This window comes from Microtus pennsylvanicus, chromosome 7, assembly GCF_037038515.1.
Source record: "Microtus pennsylvanicus isolate mMicPen1 chromosome 7, mMicPen1.hap1, whole genome shotgun sequence".
NCBI classification, from domain to species: domain Eukaryota; kingdom Metazoa; phylum Chordata; class Mammalia; order Rodentia; family Cricetidae; genus Microtus; species Microtus pennsylvanicus.
Genome location: NC_134585.1, coordinates 33,314,099 through 33,335,005, shown reverse-complemented (window position 1 = coordinate 33,335,005; position 20,907 = coordinate 33,314,099).

Here is a 20,907-nt window from a genome sequence, read left to right as displayed (position 1 = left end):
TTAATGGCCAATCATTGTAACTTAATGTAGACTTTTTTTTAAAATTTAAAAATCTTATGTAGATTTAAATTCATTAGTGCCAATATGTGGAAAGCTGCTTCCCAATCCCTCATAACTCAGCGGATCTTAGCCCCAAGATGCTTTATCCCATGCAAGCTTTGATGGACTTGGCTTTGGGTTTCATAAAGGTGGACCTTGGAAAGGATAAGGAGATAGCAAAGATGGGAAAGTGCCTGAAACACAAACACAAGGGCCTGCATTTGATCCCCAACACTCTGGAAAAAGCTAGTTGTGATGCCATGCACCTACACTCACAGTGCTGGGGAGGCAGGAATAGGAGACTGCCTGGGACTTGTTGGGCAACAGTCTAGCTGAATTGGTAAGCTGTAGGTCCAGTGAGAGACCCTGAGCCATCTCTACTTGAAGGCTTTATCAAGTCTGGACTAAGCTGTATTTACAGAAATGGGATCGGTAGAAAAAATGGAAAAAAATAATCACACACACCTCCTTGCTCCAAGTGTTTTATATTACCTCATTAAATAAACATTCTCTCTCTCCTCCCCACCCCCATTTTCTTTTTTGTTTAGATAAGGGTTTCAGGCTTCTTAGACTGACCTCTAACTGACAATGCTGCCCCCCCCACCCCCCGCGCCAGCCTTCGAAGAGCTTGGATTACAGGCCTGAGCCACACCACCCTCAACTTCTGTCTTTTTTCCTTACATGATGTCTTTCCCATGCTGTTCTAGATCTTCACATAAAACAATCAGCGATCTTCTTTCCAGTCTAGATGGACCACCTGCATTCCTCCCATGCCTACCATCCCCAACTATGATGTTCTGGACACGCACGATGTGAAAGCACTAGGTGAGCCTGAAGGGTGGGACAAGGGCAGGCAGACTGAGGACCTCGGGAATTGGCAGTGAGTTCCTTGGGCTTCTTTTTTTTTGCCTCCGCTGTATTCTCAGTGGAGCCTGAATGGAACCTACAACCTGCCATCTGCAGACACCAGAGAGAAGAAAACATGGTGCAGGGGAAAGCAAGGGCTTTAAGGAAGTTATTCCCATGGACATGGGACCAGGAGAAGAGAGGCTTAAGTCCAAGTGTCTGTCCTCCTGCAGTGAACCCCACCCAGTACTCCCGAAGCCCCGGGGAGGACCATTCTTCTAAGTCTTGGCAGCTTTTGCCTGGGATAGAGTTTTGCTTTCTGGCCCAGGCTGGTGTGACACTTAGCAGTTCTCCTGGCTCTGCTACCCAAGGACAAGGATCAGACTTTTCATCTCTTCTCCATTTTTCTTGCTTTGGTACCATCAGCAGAGTCAAGAGTCACTGAGCATCCATCTTTCCTTGCTCTATGGCAGGTAGGTAGGGCTGGTCAGTGACTCGTGTCCTCTTGGCTATCAGGGATTGGAGTTTGTGCTGTCTGCAGACAACAAGGAAGCCTAAGTCGGAACTACTAGGGTTGGAGAACTTCCACCCTACTAACAGGCATTCATAGGTAGTATGAGTCACTGTTCAACTGATGTCAATAAGATGTGGGTGGGGGAGGTGGGTTGGCACCCATACGTCTACCTGCACCCAAAATGAATGAATACAAGAAAAGGAAAAAAAAAAGAGAAAGGGGTGGATAGGATTTACAGTCAAAATGTAATAATCCAAACTGTTTAGTATACAACCGGAAATTGCTCATTACACCTCAAATCACAATGAACAGATTCCAATTCTGAGATGAATCAAGGGTTGGAATTACCTGGCAAGGACTTTAAATCAGGCATCATAAAAGTGCTTCAAGGGACAGGGCAGGGCTGAAGAGATGGCTCAGCTGACAGGAACTGAGGCTAGGCACTTGATTCCCAAGCACCCATGTTATATAGCTCAAAGTTTGGTTCACAGCCCCCAGGTCGGTGGTTAACAACTGCTTATACCTCCAGCTCCAGGAATCCAATACCTTCTTCTGGTCTCTGAGGACATTGCACTCATATGCACAAACCCGTGCACATATACATATGATTAAACATAAACTAAACTAAAATAAAAATAAACAAGAAGTTAGGCATGCTGACACGACACACACCTTTAATCCCAACCCTCAGAAGGCAGAAGCAGGTGGTTTTCTATGAGTTGGAAGTTAGCTTGGTCTACAAAGATAGTCATAGGCCAGACAGTGCTACTTAGTAAGACCTGGTCTCAAACACAGCATAAATGCCTTAAGAGGGTCTGGGGAGAAAGCTCAGTGGTTAAGAGCTCTCGATGGTCTTGCAGAGGACCTGAGTGTCATCCCCAGCACCCATATTGGGTGGCTCTCAACTGCATGTAACTCCAGTTCTAGGAGATCCAATGCCCTCTTCTGAACTCTAAGGGCACTTGTATTCACCTGCGCATACCTTCACACAGAACTAAAATAAAAACTTAAAAATGTTTCAAGAAGCAATAAAGAGTGATGGCAACATAGACAAAAATGATAATCTCAGAAAAGTAGATGCTATTTAAAAATATCAAAAGATAGATGAAATTATAGAATGGAAAACACAACCCTCCAAAACCAAAATAAACCAGCATCATTAAACAGAATGAGCGACATTAAGAAATGTGTAATAGAAGAGATAATCAGTAAAGCTGAAGATAGAATAATAGTGATGATTTAGTGTGAGCAACACAGAGGAAGCAAACTGAGAAGAAAACAGAAACAAAAAAACAGAGGCTTGGAGATTATAGTGGGAAAAAGATGAACATTTCTGTTATTGGACTTTTAGAACTAGAAGAGGAAGATAATGGAACCAGAAAAATAATAGAAGCAATAATGAGAGAACATGGTTTAGCCATTGTTCTATTGCTGTGAAGAGACAACATGACCACAGCAACACATGAAGAAAAGCTTTCTTTTTCCTCCCTCCCTCCCTCCCTCCCTCCCTCCCTTCCTCCCTCCCTCCTTTCCTCTTTCTCTTCTTTCTTTCTTTTCCTTTTTTTTTTTTTTTTTGGATTTTCGAGACAGGGTTTCTCCATAGCTTTTGGTTCCCGTCCTGGAACTAGCTCTTGTAGACCAGGCTGGCCTGAGACAAAGTTTCTCTACAGAACAGCCATAACTGTCCTGGAACTCACTCTGTAGATCAGGCTGGCCTCAAACTCAAAGAGATCTGCCTGCCTCTGCCTCCAGAGTACTGGGATTAAATGTACGCGTCACCACCCCCTGACCTAAAGGAAAGCATTTAACTGGGGCTTGCTTATAGTTTTAGCAGTGTCATCCATGACTATCATGGTGGGAACCATGGTGGCATGCAGGCAGACATGGCTCTGGAGAAGTAGCTGAGAGTTTCTACATCCTGATTCATAGGCAACAGGAAAAGAGAGCCACTGGCCTGGCTTGGGTTTGAATCCTCAAAGCCCACCCCCAGTGACACACTTCCTCAACAAGGCCACAGCTTCTACAAGAGGGCCACATCTCCTAATCTTTCTCAAGTAATTTTCTTCCCTGATGACTAAGCATTCAAATACATGAGCCTATGAGGCCATTCTTATTCAAACCACCACAGAACATTTCCTAATATTAACAAAATAATCGTAAAACCACAGATTCAAAAACAGGTGATAAGGACAGATATGGGGTGAAACAAAAATCATAGGGCATGAAAGAGGAAAACAGATTGGGGTGGGGGTCCAACAGATGAAGACGAGGGGGAGAAGAATCTATTAAAGCACACTTTGTTTGAAAATGGCATAATGAAGCCAGGTGGTGGTGGTTTTAATCCCAGCACTCAGGAGGCAGAAGCAGGTGGATCTCTGTGATTTTGAGGCCAGCCTGGTCTTCAGAGTGAGTTTCAAGACAGTCAGGGATGTTATACAGAGAAACACTGTCTTAGAAAACAAAACAAAACAAAATAAGAAAGAAAGAAAAAAAGAAAGAAAGAAAGGAAAATGAAATGGCACAATGATATTTATTATGTGTAATGTTTTAAAAATAAAAATACTCGCTGGGTGGTGGTGGCACACACCTTTAATCCCAGCCCTCAGGAGACAGAGACAGGTGGATTTCTGTGAGTTTGAGGCCAGCCTGGTCTACAGAGTGAGTTCCAGGACTGGCTCCATAGCTACTAAGAAATCCTGTCTCAAAAAGACAAAAACAGAAGAAACTTTTTAAAATATAATTACATAATTTCCTCCACCCTCTTTACTTTGCCCAACTACTCCCATGATACTCCTCTCTCTCAAATTCCTGAATTCTTCTACTTTAGTTTCTGCTGCTATGTATGTACATATGCGTGCTTGTATGTATGTATGTATGTATAAACACATGATTATAACCTGCTGAGCCTGCTCAGGACTGCTTGCACGTACATGACCATTTGGTATTGACTAACCAGGTAGGGGGCATCTCCTTAGGAGAAGATCACACCTCTAGTTCTCAGCATCCCTTAGTTGCCTATAGTTCTTTGTCTAGGTATGGGTCTCCATGTAATTTCCCCCTTCCACATCAGCATGTCTATTGGAGTTATTCTTTTCAGAGCTTGTTGTAACAGCCACACGGAGACCAAAATGTTGGAACAAAGAATTGGTGCCCATTAATTCTCCACCTGACAAAATCATCTGTTAACAAGGAGAGGGAAATAAAAATGTTCTTATACGAAGAAAAACCAAGAGAATGCTATTGTAGAACACTGTTTATAAAAAAACGGTTGAAGGGCATTTTTTTTGTGGAAAAGTGAAATGATAAAAAAAAAGAAAGAATGATTAAAAACGGGTGAAACATAAAATAAAAAGGGGTGACGAGGTAAAGACTACACTGTCTCATTCTTTGTGAGTGCATTAAGTAATACTCAGACTGTGACAAAAATCCAAACATTAGTATGTAGGTAGGAAGCATTGTAAACCTGCATTTGAAAAGTGGGTGGGTGGAAATATGGCAACACTCAAAGTTATCCAACACACTGCTGACAAATAGATTGCGCTGAGTCTCATAGTACTGTGGTGGGTTGATTAAGAATGCTCCAGAACTCTGCCCCCAGGCTCATATATTTGAATACTTGGTGGAACTGTGTGGGAAGATGTAGTAATAAGGAGTGGCGGGGCTGCGTCCCCAGCACCCCAGCCGCCTGCTCGGCTAGCTTTTGCCCTGAAATAACAACACACAAACTGTATTCATTTAATCACTGCTTGGCCCTTTTAGCTCTAGCCCTTACTGGCTAATTCTGATATCCCGATCAACCCATCTCTAATAATCTGTGAGCACCGGTCTCACCGGGAAGATTCTAGCCTAAGTCCATCCTGGGTCGGAGCTGGGGCATGGCGTCTCTCTGAGGTGTCTGCTCCCGAGAGGAGAGCTGTCGAGTCTGAGCTCACTTCCTCTTCCTCCCGGCATTCTGTTCTGTTTTCTCCACCTACCTATGTCCTAACCAATAAAATGGGCCAAGGCAGTTCCTTTATTAGCCAATGACCTTCCTCCATCAGGAAGGATTAGGAGGTGTGGCCTTATTGGAGGAGGTGTGTCACTGGGCCTAACCTTTGAGGTTTCAAAAGCCCAGGCCATTGCCAGTAAGCACTCACTCTGTCTTTTGTTTGTGGATCAGATGTAAGCTCTCAGCCAGTGCTCTGATGCCATGCCTGCCTGCCTGCTGCTGTGTTCCCTGCCATGTTGGTCATAGACTCTAACACTCTGGAATTGTCATCCCCCAATAAACCCTTTTTTTGTAAGTTGCCTAGGTCATAGCCTCTTACCACAGCAACAGAAAAGTAACTAAAACAGTTGTGTTGATTTCTTTGTGTGTGTTTTTGTGTATAAACAAGTGTAGATAGGTTCAGAAACAATAGGGATGCCCATACTCCACTATTAACAACTGATAGAAGAATGTAAAAAGAAAAACCACTAAGATATATTTGCCTTTCCTTGTATGTGAGCCAGTGTGGCTGTATATGCATGGAGACCAGAAGAGAACATCTCTCCACTCTGTTCCTTTGTGGCAGGGTCTCTCCACAAGAGCGCTGGAACCTGGAGCTGTGCCTGTACCCATTCCCCATAGCATCGGGGTTACAGGTGCATGTGTGCTCATGCCTGGCTTTTTATGTGGTTGCTGGGGATTTGAACTTAGGTCCTCAAGCTTGCACAGCAAGCATTCTTAATAAACCATCTCCTCAGCTCTCTCTGATACAGATTCTTTGAACAGCATCACCACCCAACAAAATCTAAGTTCTATTAGAAAATCTCCTTAACAGCAAAGTAACGCTGCCGTTTCTCCACTTCCTCCTTCCCCCTCTCCTTCTCCTCCTCCTTTTCTCCTCATCTTGTTCTCTTCATCCTTCACATCCTGCTCCTTTTCTTCTTTGAGTTTGAGACAAGGTCTTGCTATATCGCCCAGGTTGACTTTGGACTTATGGCAATCCTCCTGTCTCAGTTTCTCAAGTGTTAGGATTATAATGCCACTGTAACTGTAGGTTTCTCTCCCACCTGCCAGTTCCCAAATAACCATGCTGAGGTTTAATATTAATAACAAATGCTTTGGCCTATTAGCAAGCTTATTATTAATTAGCTCTTACAACTTAAATTAACCCATTTCTATTATTTTATATTTTACCACGAGACTCATGGTTTGTTACCTCACATCTTACTTCTCCGGCAGTTGCTGGCATCTCCCTTGACTCTGCCTTCTTTCTCTCTGTATTCAGTTTGGCTTTCCTGTCTAGCTATATTCTGCCCTGTCATAGGTCAAAGCAGCTTTATTCAACAACCAATAAAAACAACAGATATTCACAGCATACAGAAGGGCATCCTATATCATACCACCACTCCCAGCTTTCATATTCTTTTTAAATGTCCATGAGACAGTCACATTCACATCCTGAAAAAAGAAATACAAACCTCAAGACATTTTAAAGACTTAAAATCATGCTAATAAAACTTAAAACCAAACTGAATAAGTTCCTAAAATATTGAGCTAGAATGGAAAACAGAAAGTCAATAAGAAACTTTAAACACTGGGATTAAAAAAAAGACTTTGAGCCAGGAAAGTGGTGGTGCATACTTTTAATTCCAGCACTCAGGGAGCAGAGTCAGGCAGGCTTCTGTGAGTTTGAGGCCAACCTGGTCTACAGAGCGAATTCCAGGACAGTCAAGGCTACACAGAGAAAACCTGTCTGGAAAAACCAAATAAATGAAAGAAAGAAAGAAAGAAAGAAAGAAAGAAAGAAAGAAAGAAAGAAAGGAAGGAAGGATGGAAGGAAGGAAGAAAGAAAGAAAGAAAGACAGACAGACTTTGAAGTGATCTACAGACTAAGGAGAGAGTCTCAGGGGCAACAGTATAGAATGCCAATACACTGTACCATATTGTGAGGGCTATTCTTGTCTATCAACGTGACTATAATCTGGAATGAACTGTAATCCAGAAACGGAGGGCACACTTGAGATCCAGATCTTGAGGCTCGGCGACACGGGCCTTTAATCCAGATTTTGCAGCTTGAAGGCACACCTTTAATCTGGGCCACACCTTCTGCTGGAAGCCTATATAAGAAGAAAGGAGGGTTCATTCTTCTTTTCCTGCTTGCCCTCGCTTTGCCAGCACCTCCGTTCCTTCATTGCCATTGGAGCCTGCTTCTTCAGGATCCCAGCACATACAGAAGACCAGCTCTTTGGGCTGCATCTGAAAGTGGCATCAAGAGAAGAAACAACACTCTTCCAAATCAATAAAAGCTAAGCCGTGTCATCGGAAATGGCCAAGTCAGGAAGGCAGAATTCTTTCCAAAAGCTCTGAGAAAGTGGCAGACACTTTGGAAATGAACCAAAGGCTGCCATCCTTCCCAGAATATTTGTTTAATAAACAAGGATGCTTGAGCAAGAGCAGTGATTCTTTTGGCATTTTAGTTTGCCCTGTGTTTGTAGAGTACCGAAAACTAATTGCCAATTCCACTGGGCAATGGTTAGCACTCTGCACTCTGCAAGCCAATTGCCCACAGTAAAGGTAAAGACCAACAAACATCCTAGCAACCACTAGAAGGAGAAACAGAGCGAAGGAAGCTGATGTTTCTTCCCGGACATCTGGGGAGGTATGGCTTGCAGACTGATTCTCAGGGCAGTTACCTTTACAGCAGGAAATATAGGAACAGTCATTTATCTCATGACTGGGGGATGAACAGGAGTGAGGAAGAGAAAGTGAGGGAGGGGAGGGAGGAAGATAAAAAGAGAAAGAGAGAGGTTTCCAGGTTCTAGTCCTCAAAACTCATTGACCTACCAATAGCATCATGAACCAGGGACCAAGCTCTTTGGGCAACATCATATATGATGAAAAATTACTTAGCTATAAAAAGAGATGAAGGGGATAGAGATGTTGTTTGATGGCGACTCTGGACTCAATTCCCAGCAGCGGTGTGCGGGCACGAGGCAGTGGCGGGGGTGGGGGTGGGGCTGGGATTGAAAAGGAACAAGGCATTGATTTATGTTGTACAAGCTGAAGAAAGCCTTCACAATGTTCAAGAATTTACAAGTCTGATGGGTCAGTCAGAGCTCTGTGGTTGCCCGTTGCCAAGAGTTGGAATGTTGCAGATCCAGAGCAAAAGAATCTTGGACTAACTTTAGTATCTTTAATAACCCTTCATGGTCCCCCTCTGCTTCCGACCTAACATCCTCTGACTATCAGATAAAACCTTTGGAATGTTCTTATCAACCCACAGGCTCCCACCAATCAAAAGTTAAGAATGCTATCAGATAGCCAATGAGGCCCACAGCGGAGATATGCCTGTTTTGTTATAACCTGCCTGTCTGCATGATGGTCCCCTCGGTGTATTTTGGATATATTGTGATTTATGACTTCTGTGGTTATGGAAAAGTAGTAATCGCTTCTGTGAGGGAACAGGTCACTGGGGGACAGCCCGAGTCTGTTCTGTTCCTGTACTATGGTTAGTCACATCTGGCCCAGAATAAACTCTTAATCCCTTTGAGCTCAGACCTGTGTTTTGTATCATTAATGGAGTATGATACGGCAGGGAAAACACTCTATGGAAATAAACCCAATGCAGTAGTTGCCCCGTCCTCCTTCCCCACCCCTTCTTCCCCTGCTCTCCATCTCTGTGTAGCCCAGGCTGGCTTCAAACGTGCAATCCTTCTGCTTCAGCGTCTTAACTTCGGGCTTATGGGCATACACGGCCCTGTCTGTTTACATGCTGTCCAGAGTCAGAATTAGCAAATGCAGAGAAACAAAGTTGGTTAGTTGTGGTCAGGGACTGGGAGTGGGCTTGTTGGCAGTAATCATGGCTAAGTCCCCTTTGTGGGGGGGCGGGGAAGGCTGTGGAGTCATTGGTGGCAGGTGCTTGCCCTGCGAAGGTGCTAGAAACTAATGAATTGTGCACTGTATGGGGGTGAGTTTCACGGCATGTGAGTGATGCAGCTCAGCAATGGAATCTCAACGGAAGGGGCCACAGTGAGACAAAGAGCCGATCCTTCAAAACCCGTAATACTACCGGAAACTTCTAGGAAGTGATTGACAAAGGGAGAAAAATGTAGCAAGCTCAGGATGGTCCAGGTCAACACAGTGGCATTGGGATGGGTGGAGAAGTCCCCACAAGACAGCCGGGGGGGGGGGGGGCTCCAGGCAGCTCCATTCTCACAGGTCCACAACGTGGAAGGAGTGGAGTGTTCCCCTGAAAAGCATGAGCTCCCCACATTTCCTGAAGACAAAGCCAAATAACCTGCAGAGCCCCATGGCTGTTAAGAAAACTAAGTCTGCGATTTTAGGGTGTTTTCCACTAATATCCAATTGAGTGTAGTGTCGCTAGAAGATTCTGTTACGCATGTAAGGGATGTCAGCATCGCCTTCATCAACTGTCTTAATTGATTTTTTACATAGATTGGTCGATTTTTTTTAAATAGTATACAAGTGCATGTGGAGGTAAGAGGACAGCTTGTGGGAGTCATTGCTTTCCTCTGACCACATGGGCCCCCGGGAATGAACTCAAGTCCTTAGACTTGGCTGCAAGCTCCCTTATCTACTGAACCATCTCACCAGCCCTCTACATTGTCTTTTAGTATCAATTTTACACAATGGAAGAGGAGGGGACATTTTTATTTACTTCAAAACTATGGAAAGACAATCTCCCTCCATGAGCACCAAAAGAAAACAGCTCTCCCTTTCAAGAACTTACAGGAATCCATTATAACACATAAGTAAGCCGTGTTTAGCAGGAAGTGAACAGAATGATACAGCACATCCCAGTGGGATTTAGCCCTTGTATGCAAGCCTCATTCAGATCAACCAGAGCTCGATACTTGCAAGGTTGCACGCTCGAATATAAAAGCCCCGAGAACACCTCAACTGAGGAAGGAGCAACATTTAGGAAATGCTTCATTCGCCTTTGTTAAAAACTTGACATCTGGGAGTAATGAGAAGACTGTCAGCAAGCCAGCTACATGAAGCCTGCTGTGAATGCTTTGCATGAAGGCCCCAAGCTCTACAGCAAAATCAGCCCAATTAGCCTCTCGTTAAAGCGGCACAGGCTGGAGCCCTAGCACTCTGTGAGGCTGAGCTAGGAGACCAGCCTGGGCTACACGGAGAGACGTTTTGTCTCGAAAACAAACAAAGGTTAGCTGTGAAAAGGTGAGCTACTTTTGGAAAGGTGTTAAATATTATTAGCTATTAAGGAAATGCAAATTAAAATCACAGTAGAATACCAATCATCTACTTATCAGAATGCTTAAAGTTAAAATAGTGACATCATGGGGCTGGAGAGATGACTTGGCAGTTCAGAGCACTGACTGCTCTTCCAGAAGACCTGGGTTCAGTTCCCAGCACCTACATGGCAGCTCACAACTATCCATAAATCCAGTTTCAGGGGATTGACATCTTCACACCAGTGCACATAAAATAAAGTTAAATAAATAAAAAAAAATTCTTAAAAAAATAGTGACATCAAAGTACTGGCAAAGACATGTAGAAAACAGGCTGGTCCCACCTTGCCGGTGGCCATGTAAAATGGTGCCGCCCCAGTGGGTTCAGTGTGGCAGCTCTCTAAGAAAGAAAACTCAACATGCAGTTGTCAAACACCTGGCAACTGTGCTCTTGGACTTCTACTCAACAGAAATCTGATCATAGCTGATTTTATATTTCATAATAACTTAAAACTAGAAGCAATCCAGATGTCCTTCAATGAGTGACCAAACAAATTGTGGTGGTTTCCTAAGGATCAAAGGACAGGTTCCCAGACTCCCAGTGGCTGCATCAAACTGTGACAGTTCTAATACCATATATATGTGACAATGGAAATCAACTCTTCAGTGACCATGGATTCTCTGGGCACAGGTGAGATATACCTTGAATGGGATGGAGCTGAATGGTATGGAATGGTGTGAGCTCTCATCATGATACTCAGAATGTATGTGACTTAAATGCTGTGGAGAGGCTCTTGTACACTGTAAATATTTGTCACTCGTATTGGTTTAATAAAACACTGATTGCCCAGTAACCAGGCAGGAAGTATAGGCAGGGTAACCAGACTAGGAGAATTCTGGGAAGAGGAAAGGCAGAGAGTGAGTCACCAGCCAGACACAGAGGATGCAAGATGAGAATGCCTTACTGAGAAAAGGTACCAAGCTACATGACTAAACATAAATAAGAATTATGGGTTAGGTTAAGTTGTAAGAGGTAGTTGGTAATAAGCCTGGACAATAGGGTGAACAGTTTATAATTAATATAAGCCTCTGTGTGTTTATTTGGGACTAAATGTCTGTGGGACCAGGCAGGACAGAAACTTCCCTCTATAATTTAAATATTACAAATGATTTTATTTCTGCCATTTTCCATTTAATATGGTTGAACTATAGCTGAGCGTAGGTAACTGAAATAGCAGAAAAAGAAAATAATATCAGGGAGGATCATCTTGCACTCATGATGTGGATTAATACTCCGCAATAAAAAAGGAAAGAATATTGATATACACAACAACATGAATAAACCACAAAAGCTAAGTAAGGAAAAAATAAGCTCAAAAAGTCATATGTGTTTCTATTTATACAACATTCTTGAAATGAAAAAAGTAGTAACTATGGTGATTGCTGAGGTCAGAAGATGGGATTGTACATTAATGCAAAGAGTAGTGAGAGAGATCTCAGTAGTGGCAGGGCGATTCCATCTTCATTGCGGTGGTAGTTACACTAACGTACTGTAGAAGCCAGCCATGATAAGCTAAATATGAACAGATCACCCAAAGAAAGTTCTTTACTTCCAACTGTTATCACTTGCCAGAGTAGGACTCGGCCATCAATAAATTTAATAGAGGCCTGAGTCTCGGTAGTTTACCCTGAAGCAATACCTGGTTGCAGGAAGAACCACAAGCTGAGATTACCCAACCAACACCCAAGAACAGACCATCCAAAGGAAATGCCTAACATTCCAACCACTGTAGATAGGACCACCTGCCAGCACACACTCACCAGGACACCCCTAGACACCCCTCACCCCCACTTTTACTACTATAAAAACCCAACTCTAACTGAGCTCAGTGTACTTTATCTATTCCAATATGTTGGATATGCCCCCAGACCAAGTTTGCAAACTTGCATAAAATAAAGAATCTTTGCTTTTACATATGGAACTCGGTCTCTTTGTTGGCTTTTGGGGGGACTGCGCGGATTTGGGCATAACACATACACTATTAGCAACGTCTTATCTGACTGTTGTATATCAGTGAGAACAGGAACTGACACCAATACACACCAAAGAGCTTACTCAGTTTTACAGTTGTGTGAGCTGTGTACACATGTGCGTGCATATGTGTGTGAATATTTTTCCTCCTGGTCCTCCATGCTTCTTGTGGATATCCCAGACTAAATCACATGGTATGGAGGGTCCCACCAACCTTGAAAGGACATAAAAACAAGATAGTTTCCATTGTTTGATGATTGTCTCTGAAGGCTTCTCCCTGGGTCTCCTCCTGTATCATTTTTACTTTATGCTATCCCTCTTAATGATGATCCTCCTCAGGTTTTAAGGGAAGCTTCTCCTTCCTTTTCAGGTCCCATCAAGTTGATTCTGATAGGATGGTGCTCTCTCACCTTCAGGTCTGATCATGACTCCCATGGTGGCAAGGGCCTCTCTCCTAATAAAGCTCATTCCTGAAGAATAATTTTGTGTCTGCTCCTTTCCTCAACCAAACAACCAACCAATCAACCAACCAACCAGCCAGCTAGCCAGCCAGCCAACCAACCAACCAACTAACCAACCAACCAATCAACCAACCAAACAACCAAAACCAACCAAACACCAACCAATCAACCAACCAATTAACCGACCAATCAGCCCACCAACCAATCAAACAACCCTTAGATCTCTAACCCAAGACAAATGGGCTAGCTGGTGTGCCTATTTGACATATCAAAGCAGACACTGGCCAGCTCTCCCCAGCATCCCCCAGTACCTAGGACTTCTCTCTGTTCTCACAGCTTCATTCAAGTTATGTGGCTCCTCCCAGGACATCTCACCCTCCCAGGGTTTGTGCTTCTGCTTCTCTTCCCCCAGCCTGATCTCTATAACTCAACCATTTTGGCTACACCAATCTCTAGGTCTCCTGACCCCAGGTGCCTCATGGTTGGCCGCTCCTTCTTGCTGTCCCTCCCCCCCTCCTCTCATGGTCTGGTTTAGTCTGCTGGCCCTGAGCTCTTCTCTCTGCTTTCTCCCTATTATCTACCATAAAAATCATCCCCATACTTTAGGAGTAGTCATGTTCTCCTTTTTTTAAAAAAATATTTATTTATTTATTATGGATACAATATTCTGTTTGCATATATATGCCTGCTAGAAGAGGACACTAGACCTCATTACAGATGGTTGTGAGCCACCATGTGGTTGCTGGGAATCGAACTCGGGTCCTTTGGAAGAGCACACAGTGCTCTTAACCGCTGAGCCATCTCTCCAGCCCCACGTTCTCCTTTTTTTATTTAATTTTTTTTTCACCAGCCAACAGACCGCCCAACCAACCACACAGTCAGCTTATTACTGAAGCTGAACTTGGGTTAATTGCAGATGACTCTGTACCAATTAACCAAATTGTCACAGTACCACACCACCACACTTCTGTTTTCTGTCAGTGCTCTTAGATCATGTTGTTGGAGCAGTTCTCAGAGCCTCTCAAGGTTTTGAGGGCTAGCTAATTTGATGCTTTGTTTTTTTCCCCCATGTTCTTTTTCTATTTGTTCAAATATACTTCACTGCATTTAATTGTCCTGAGGAATTTTCCATTAATATCAGTTTCCTGGTGCTGCTGTAACAAAGAGCCACAGGCGAGGTGGCTGAGAACCATTGTCATCTATTGTCTCAAAGTTCTTGAGGCTGAGAGTCTAGAACAGAGTCTAGAATTCCATGGGGAGCACAGGTCATGTTCCCCATGGAATCTGCAGGAGAAGGACCTTCTTGGCCTCATGCTAGCTGCCTTCTGAAGTGTGGTGAAGGTTGGGGTGTTTCTTGACTTGTCAGTGTGTCACTGTGATCCTCCATCTTCACATGGCTCTCTCCTTCCTCTGTGTATCTACCCAGTGTGCAAATTACTTCTTTTTATAAGAACATCAGTTGTATAATATTAGGGTCCACCCAGCGAGCCTATTTTAAATTGACAGTATCTGCAGAGAATGTGTTCAGTGATGGTCACAGTCTGGGGTACTGGGGGACTGCAACACATTTTCTGCTGGGGGCAAAGTTCAACCTATAACTGGGTACTGGGGTTGGGGTTTGATGCTATGTTCTTTTGTGCTTATAGAACTGGGAGGATTTCACGGTGCTGCCTTCTTCAGTTGCCTCTATCTTTGGGGGATTATATGATAGGATGCCATTCTGGAAAGGTCTGCCTGCACTAGGTAGAGTGTCTTGCATCTGTAATCCCAGCACTCAGCAGGTTGAGGCAGAAGGATTCGGAGTCCCAGGTGTGAGTGGGCCATATAGCAGACTCTCAAACAACAACGTCAAAGCAAACAGTCAGAAACCTGCCCTGTGCCCCGCTGCTCACCATGAGTCCCAGATGTCACAAGAGGCTGGGGTGCTTCGCTCTCAGTAAATGTGTGTGAAGGCTTAGAAGGACTGAAGATGTCCCAAGGGCTCTTTAGGTTCTTGGCACTATTTTTATCCTGTCATGCTGTGTGTTTGTTCTTACAGTCCTTTTTGGATCTTCTTGGGATAAAATATGGTATAAACCAAATTAAATACATGCTCATTCTCTGCCATGGTTTGGTGGCTTAATTTAATAGCAGCATGGGGGTAGGCTGTGAGTTCCAGGGTCCCACAGTGGCTGTCACAGCAGCAGGTACCTCCTCCACGGGACCCTTTATCAACTTCCCTCGTTGATGTTAGGTCATCTTACACTTCTGCCCTTCTGAGAAACTGACTCAGGATCCTGGGCTCACCATGTGGCCCAGTGGTTGTCTGTTCTGCTAGGCTGAGAGCTCCTTGAAGGTAGAAGGACCAGGATACTTTCATCATTTCCTCCCACTGGCTTCTAATTCAAAATTTTGTCATAGGAATTATTCAGTAACATTAATGACAGCAGATAGGAGGAACCTTGAGGAAGCCATCACAGCAGATATTAAGGAAGGCTCCAGAACAACAAACTTGGTCTCACTCTCTAGATGTCCTAGACAGGTATCTTCCACTAGAACCCTGGTCACAAACAGCGCAGATATAGAACCTTGCCCTCCATCACCCAGACAGCACTTCTCTGCATCTCTGTTCTGTGAGCATCCACAAAGACAGCAAGTCACTTGTGCATCTCTGTGTGGGCACCATGAGTATGTGCTCTTCACCAGTGAGAGGAACTTGTGTGATATGACATCTGTTTCCTGAACAAAACCAGACTCCACCTCAATGCTTTTGCATGTGATTCCTCCACCTGGAACATGGGTGCTAAGAGAAGTCCTGATGGTTTAGCCTTTTGTTAGGAATAAACACATACGTCTTAACATGCATAAATGACCGCCCCCCTTCTCTCCAGTTGTGTGGGGTGTGTAGAAGCTGTCTTCTCGCACTTATTAGAACTGTTAATACTCAGTGCCATCGTCAGACTTCATAACTGAATAATGCTTTGTTTTCTCTACCCCCTCCTCTTCTTTTATATCATTTTTATTTTAGGTGTATGGGTGTTTTGACAACATGTATGTCTGTGCACCATGTGTGTGTGTACAGTGCCCAAGGGCCCAAAGAGGGAATGGGATCCACTGAAACCAGACTTACAGATGGCTGTAAGCTGCCATGTGGGTGCTGGGGACAGACCTGGGCCACTGAGTCATCTCTCCAGCTCCCTCTTCATTCTGTTAAAACAGGATTTCATATTAGCCCAGACTGGCTCCCTAGCCAGCATCCTGCCTTCCCCTCACTGTGTAGATCGACCTGTCTGTGCCCTTTCTCTCTCAGCCCTGCCTTTCCTATTGCCAGAACTTTGGATTTCACAGTCTAAGGAATCGTGAACCTGCTGGTTCTTCCGTTCTTCCCAAATGGGCTTCTTGGTTTTGCAACTCGGGGTGTGTCATTTACTGTGAGGAATGCAGCTTTCTTTGTCTTTGCTGAGAATGTTCCTAGCCCAGCCATCCTCTCTTCCTTCTCCCCAAGGAGGCTGCCTTGCTCTTCACCCTTCTTCGCCTGTTTTGATTCAGGGTTACAGATAACTCTCCATTTCTGTGAAGATAGAGTCGTGTTCCTGTTCTCACTCACCTTATGCTTTGGGGGTGATTTCTCAGGTAAAAGGGAAATTGCACTCTTCAAATTGCATTTTTTAAAACCAGCAGTGCCCAGAAATGCTTTGCATACCCTAAGAGCTTCACTTTCCATTCTAGTCTTTTGAGTGTCATTTTCAGTCTTAATTAGGGAACTGAACGCACATTTAAATTCAGTCTTTTCTGGTGCTACCAATGCAAACAATTCAATGAAAGTGAAAATTGATCAGACACTGTCACCCGTGGATGGCCAAGCTTGCAGACATGTCGGCAATGGCAGCCCAGCCCAGTGTGTTCCTCGGCCTGGCCGCTGAAAACTGCCATGCATTTCCTATGCCTCCAAAAAGCAAAAATGTAAAAATGTAGAAAAACACTCTAACGTCATTTTGGCTTGAAGACAGCAGACTGCTGAAGTCCTGTGGCTCAGAGAGCGTTAAATGTCACCTTGACACAATCTAGAGTCCCCTGGGAAGGGAGTCACAGTGAGGGACTGTCTAGATTAGGGTGGTTTATGGACACATCTATGAGGAAATTTCTTAATTGAGTTAACTGAGGTATGAAAGACCCCAGTGAATCATTTCCTGGGCTGGGCCTTGGACTGAATAAAGGGGAGAGAGCCAACTGAGAGTAAGAAAGTGTACGTATTCTTCCTCCCTCCCTCCCTCCCTCCCTCCCTCCCTCCCTCCCTCCCTCCCTCCCTCCCTCCCTTCCTCCATCTCTTCCTTTCTCCTTCCCTCCCTCCCTCTCTCTAGACCGGATGAGTCATATGAGTTGCTTTGAGGTCTCTCTACATTGATTTCTCTGTTGCAATTGACTGTAATCTGGAATTGTGACCCACATAAACCTTTCTTTCCTAAAGTGCTCTAGGTTGGGGCATCTTGTCACAGTAACTGGAAAGGAAACCAAGATGAACATCAATTTTTTTTTTGCATGAGCTGACATTTTAAACATTTTATTTGTTTTGCATTGTTGTGTCAGAACTCCTGAGACTGGATACATTTTTATAAAATAACAAAGGCTCCTCAGCTCCCAGCTTCAGGGGTTAGAACTCCAGTACAGTGAGCTTTTCTGCTTGGCCTGTGACTATGTCATAGCCACACTGACTGGCATCACACTACGTAGAGGAGGCTCAGAGGGCTGAGTGCCATGTACTGAAGAGGAAGAGGCCTGCGAGAGAGAGCACACACCAAAGGAACACGAGGGAGGGCAAGGAGAGCAAGACAAAGTTACGTGGCAACAAGCCACTCTTACTGTGACCAAGGGAGTCCCAAGAGAGTAAGCACACTCTCCACACTCTCCAGAGACCTAGCTCACTCCGTCAGAACACTAGTCCTTTAAGCCACCTTTGTCACCATTTGACAAGTCAAACCATAGCACAAATCAAATAGCAAGCAGACCAACTAGGGAGAAAAGCAACTGCCAGTGGCTTCTTAAAGGAACCCGCTCCCAACACCAGTTATTGAGGACTAGCTGCAACATGATTATTTTACATTTATTTTTTAAAAATTACTGTTACCAGTCAACACAAAATGAACTCAATGACATTTTTGAGAACTTTTTATTTCATTTTACTTTGTTTTTTGCTTTGTAGATCTTTAGCGAGTTTGTTTTGATTTTCTCTTTTGTGGTTTTGTGGGTTTTGTTTTTGTTTTTCTTTCTTTTAGGAGAGAGAGAAAGCTGAAGTTGGGTGGTTGGAAAGTGGGGAGGGTTTGGGAAGAGTTGGGAGAGGGAAAACAGGATCAAAATATACTGCATAAATGTTTTCAATAAAAATCTTTATTATTATTATTTATTATGATTAGGAGAATGAATGGAGGTAGGCAATAAACAGCTATCAAGAGATCTAATAATAGCCCAAGATGAATTGGCTCTGGACCTGCAACCTCAGCTTTTACAAGCAACGTTCTCACCGGCCAGGCAGCTTTGTAGACTTTAACATAGAAACAACCCCGTGCCACACTGGGAGGTTCAGAAAGGATTCTCTTTCCAGACAGTCTCATGTAGCTGTTGGCAGCAGGCTTCGGTTCTTCACCCTGTGTGCCTCTTTGCAAATGGCTTCGGGGTCCTCCTAACAAGGAAGTATGTGTCACAGCCCATCTTCTGGTAGGATGTCAGCCATGCTGGATTAGGAGGACACGCTTCTCCAGGAGAAGTTCCTGCTCACTAGTTATGTCTACGACGGCAGATCCAAAGAAAGTCATGTCCTACAGAAGGAGTCAAAAATCAGCTGATCGTTTCTGGAGAACACAGTTCAACTGGACACTAGAGAAGGGCCCAGAGCAGGCACTAGACTGGGCAAGGGCTCCTCGAGTCTAAGTCCCTGCATAAACTCAGATGAGTACATTACAAGGCCACCCAGCCGTCAAAGAGAACTGGGCTTGTGGGGGTGGATGACCCAAGGCTGTTTGTGAGATGGAAATTCAATGACCTGGTGCTCAAATGTTGTCTGTGCCCCAAGGGTTCATGTGTTGCAAGCTTGGTCCCCAGTGTGGCGATCTGTAAGAGGCCAGGCCTAGTGACGTGTCTTAAGGTCAACTGCAGACATTAGCTTAGCAAAGACTGTGGCACCTTAGTCTCTATGGCATCTGTTGGGGGATATGATCTCCCTTCTCACAGATGCTCCTGCCCCTGTGGTGTGATCTACCATAAGGTTCTCCCAGAGCCCAGCTGGTGAAGGTATCCTGCCCGCAAGTCTCCAGAAGTGTAGCTAAATAAAACTTCCTTTATAAAGTTATGTAGAAACGGGAAATAGACTATACTATACTCAAAGACTATACCATACTCAGAGCGGACCATAACACTGAAACAGCAAGAAGGATGGTGCCTGGGACATAGAAAGCAAAGAAACACAGATGTTTAGATTTCCTAGATACTCTTCTTAGTCTGGATGGTGAAATAGTTGAGAAATTGCCACTAGTTGAGATGCTTAGGGAAAGGGAAGCTTGGGACACTTCAGGTATTTTTGCACGTGCTACTTACAGAAACAGACTCCCACGAGCATGTTCTTAGAAACGTCTGAAAATGGAGAGTGTGAAGAAACACTGGCCTCAGAGATGATCAACCAAACATCGCTGTCTCTCTGGTGGAGGCGAACATGGCGGCGATGTGCCTCTTCTGTTTGTTCTCACTACCTTGTCCTTCCTCAGGGCCTTAAGCCACTTGAGGGGAGATGTTTGGCTTTAGCAGTGGTCCCTAAGCCTCGCGTTCCTCTTTCCATATGCCTTCGCTGGCGCCCAAAGGCCACATCTCGTTCCAGTGGCTGACCATTTTTAAAACATCACTGTGCATCTTCAGGGTGACAGTCAGCCGTGACTGAAGGCAGTAGCTGTCACGTGATGCAGGCAGCCATGGAGGTTGCTGCTCCTGAGCTTTATGAGCATTTTAAAACTCATCCAATCTTTCCTTAAAAACTTATATTGTTTATGTTTTAGAACTTCTTACACTGTCTGTCCATCATTTCCAGTCCCCTCTTTCCTCCTCTTCCTAACTCCTCCCACAATCCCTATTTATTCCCTTCCAAATTCATGACTTTTTTATTCCATAATTATGTATGTATGTACGTATATATGCATGTATGCCGCATATATATCTCACACCCATTGAGTCCAATTAGTATTGCTTATATGCACATGTGTTTAGGATAGGGTTGAGCACTAAAATTACTTGAGCTTCTACTTCATTCCATAAGATGAAATATACTGCCTTCTGTTTTATAGTATGCGTATGGGGTGTGTGTGTGTGTGTGCGCGCGCGCGCACGTTGGACATGTACGTACAAATCTGTGGAGGTCAGAGGCTGACGCTGAGGGTCTTCTTCAAGTGCTGCCCACTGAATGTATTGAGGAGAGTTTCTCACAGGAATCCAGGGGTTACTGGCTAGCCAGCTTGCTCCAGGGATCCCCAGGGACTGCGTCCTGAATCCTCGGGATTATAGGCTGCCACACTCACTTGGTGCTCCTGTGGGTGATGAGGAACGCCAGTCTCAGGCGACTGAGCCATCGCCCTGGCCCCTAGACTGCCCTTCTTAAGGATTTTTACCAGTCCTGAAAACTGAACGCATGTCATTTTTCCAATTTAAACATTTTTTTCTTAGCGTGTTTCTTTTCCCTCCAACCTAAGCTTGCTTTGTCTTCTTTCTTGCCCTTCGATTTAATGAGGATCCTAAATTAAAAGTGAAAATATCAATAATTTATCAGTATCAAGGATAACTCATTCTACACCACGATCCTTCTCTCTAAACATATTATT